Consider the following 3,586-nt stretch of genomic DNA (forward strand, 5'->3'; position numbering starts at 1 on the left):
CAGTTTCTAGAGTTGCGCATTAAAATTATATTTATTTCCAGGTCTTTTTAGTACGTACTTTAATATTTTGTTTTTAAATTATTAAAATGTAATTTTTTTCTGTGTGAGATTTCAAAGTTGAACTATAATTTATATTATTAAATATTAATTATTTACTCCATAAAGTAGTTTCGATGTTCATGCATAGATGAATAGACATTGAAGACCCACCAACCGAAACAATAGAGTTCATTTTATTCATTTCGTTTTTCTTTAAGTATGATAAATTCTTTTTTTGTCAAAAAAATTCCATGTTCAAATTAATATTTTAATCAAATTTCAGTTATTTTTAGTGTTTATAATTTCTATGATAATATTGTAAATTATAATAGGAAATAAGATTAATTCTATTTTCAATAAACCACAATGTAAAAGCATTTAATCTTCAAATTTTAAGCACAAGAAATATTTATGGTATTTTAGCAACACTTTTAAATACGTAATTACTTCTATAATAATGTAGTCTTTATGACTATTTCTATTATCAATATCACACATCGGAATTCATACATTTTCATTGGTAGTAGAGAAAAACACATTGGTTCATCATATTAATCACTGCCAAACATTGCATACCTATTGAATATAACTATAGTATTGAAAATATCGTAAAATAAATATTACTATTTTTGCAGACGATTATAGTAAGTATATTTTATGTTTATTTCCATATTTTTACCTCTACTCTTCTAGAATTACCAGATAAATGATCCAAAATTAGTTAAAACACACAGTGTTTGTATTTGGATTAGGTTCTTATTCATTTGAAACACAGTTTACATGATTAAAACGTCAATTCAACCACAATTCAAACTGATTAAACTCTTTATTTAATAAAATATGTTAATGTATCTTACTATTGTGTTTTCAAACTCCGTTATTCATTAGTAATTACTAATTACTGACATTTGATTCGTTATTTTTCATTACCAAGCATTTTATATATAAATTATAATAGTTTCTTTTTTATAGTGCTCATAAATATATTATTAAAATATCTTAAAGTATCAGGTTATCTGAAATTACCTCAACTGATACTGCAATACTTATGTGTAGTTGTATAATTAGGATAAAATATTTGAAATAATTATCTACGGCAGTGATTCCCAACCTTGGGTACTTGAAAAAATAGGTAATGGCGGTTTCAGCATATTTTTAGACTACTATAATATTAACAATAGATTGTTATCACACAATCGTATACATGATAAAAGAACATGGTATGGTGACATATTTTCCAAATAATTGACGGACCGCGCACACAAATCGTGATTCTTTTGATTGGTCAATAGATTCCCGCCAAAATGTATTAATTTTAAATAGTTTTTAATCATTTATCTAAAATAAATAGTAAATTGCTATCATTTAATATGCTATTAAATTATTATCTTAATCATGATAAAAGAACTTAGATCTTAATATTATCTTCTATATTTTTGATTTTTAACTTAATTACCACGGAATGAGTTATTGTGTAAGCTAATGCTACAAGTTTATTAGTGATTCCTTCGTCATGCCTGTTTGCGTGTATTATGACTGTACAACCGTTAGCAAAAAAAAAAAAATGGATTATAAAGGATACCTCGGTGCATAACCATTTTTTTCCAAAAGATGAACAGCTGAGAACTATTTGGCTCAAACAAATTCATTGGGGCAACAAGAAAATAAAAAATATAAATTTTAATACAGGTATCACTAAAATCTTAATATTCCTCAACAGTTAATGGTTAACTGTAGTTATAAACGTTACTATTATAATTTTTAATACGGAAATATGAAATTGGATACTAAATGAAAACATCTAATAAAAATTAATGATAACGGTTATTGATGATAACGTAATTGAACGGCGCGATGCCTACGTCACACGAATGCGTATCACATAAATGTCATCATACCATGTTCTTTTATCATGATCGTATACAAGAGTTAATATAATATTATATTATCTCATTGTTATTTGTTATTTAAACATTTTATATTTTTATGAGTAGTTATGTCCTATAGGAAAAAAGTTTAAAAGTCACAATGAGTGATGCAATCTAGTAGAATATTTGCATAGGGGTACGGAAGTAAAAAAGGTTGGAAACCGCTCATCTAAAGACATGTTACATAAAAACGACTTGCTTTATTGGCCCTCCGTCAGTTCTTGTGTTGTATTGTATAATACTCTCTGCCATGCATATTGTGAATCATAAAATATCCAAAATCGAGTAGTTTAAGTTGTTTATAGCTCATAGCATATAATTCTCGATCCTCTGAACAGGCCACGTCAGTTAGAAGTAAACGATTGACATGATAATGTAGTGACTTTTTTCAGATGGGTTTTTATATTTTTTATTTGATTTGACTATATTATATTCAATATGTCACAATAATTATTAAAGTTTAGAATATCATTATCTAATAATGATCTGCATCATGGCAAAATATACAAGGACATTGCATATAGCCAATATTTTTATAAAATAAAATAAAATGGCAGCCTAAAGGTATGGTCTTTATCAATTATTTTTATCACCAAATAATATTATGTAAGCACAATATTTAACTAGGTAATGAGATAATGAATTTGTAGAGAACTAGAGAACATGAAAATACTACAATTTTTAGCACAAATTTTAAATTATTTTCTATATTTACCTGTTTTTACATTTATAATTATTTAATTTCTATTTGATTACAAATAAAATCTTTTATTTTTTACTTATTGGTTACTTAAGGATGATTATATTTTAAGTATTATGTTGATTACTTTGCTCAATTTTTTCTTACTCTTCTTCTTGTCAATATATGAAAATACTGTATAAAGTATGAACATAAAAGTAAATAATTTTGTCTTGGGTCGGGAAAAAATTATATAAACAAATTAACTTTTTTTTAACCTTATTGAAAGTTCATAAATAGTGTGTATTAACTTTTAACTTGATTGAGTTTAAATAAAAATTAACTGGCCCAACCTTGCTTATATCCGATTTAGTGCTTTCATGATAAATAACTAGGCATAATAATATATAAATGTATGATGTATTTATTAGAAATATAAGACAATCTAATACATACAACTCAAGCAATAAGTACAACATTAATACACAAGACAATTATTTAAATTATAGTATACAAATTAAAGAAAATATTTGTTGTATTCGGTATGGTAACAATTTAGCATTATATACTGCATCAATGTTGAATATGGAAACATTTTGAATATGCCGCCAATTTACATAATGTACAGCCAATCAGAGCATCGCCCCTTACTCTACCATTTTAAATTCTTAACAAGATAAAACGATATAGTGGGGGTACTACAGAAATGACCTTGTATATTTAAGCCATGATCTGCATGAATGTTATTAATATTATTATTTTTAAACGGGTTATGACTTGCTTGAGACTGTTAACAAACGTTTTAAAATTATCATAACAATTTAAATAAAAACCTAAGCAGGACTCTAGACAATAATTTAAAATTTATAATAGATGAATTTACTCTTATATCAAAACATGCTACACACTATTAAGATTGGTTTAAGAACATTTGCCACGT

Source organism: Myzus persicae, unplaced genomic scaffold (genome assembly GCF_001856785.1).
Source record: "Myzus persicae strain clone G006 unplaced genomic scaffold, MPER_G0061.0, whole genome shotgun sequence".
Lineage (NCBI taxonomy): Eukaryota > Metazoa > Arthropoda > Insecta > Hemiptera > Aphididae > Myzus > Myzus persicae.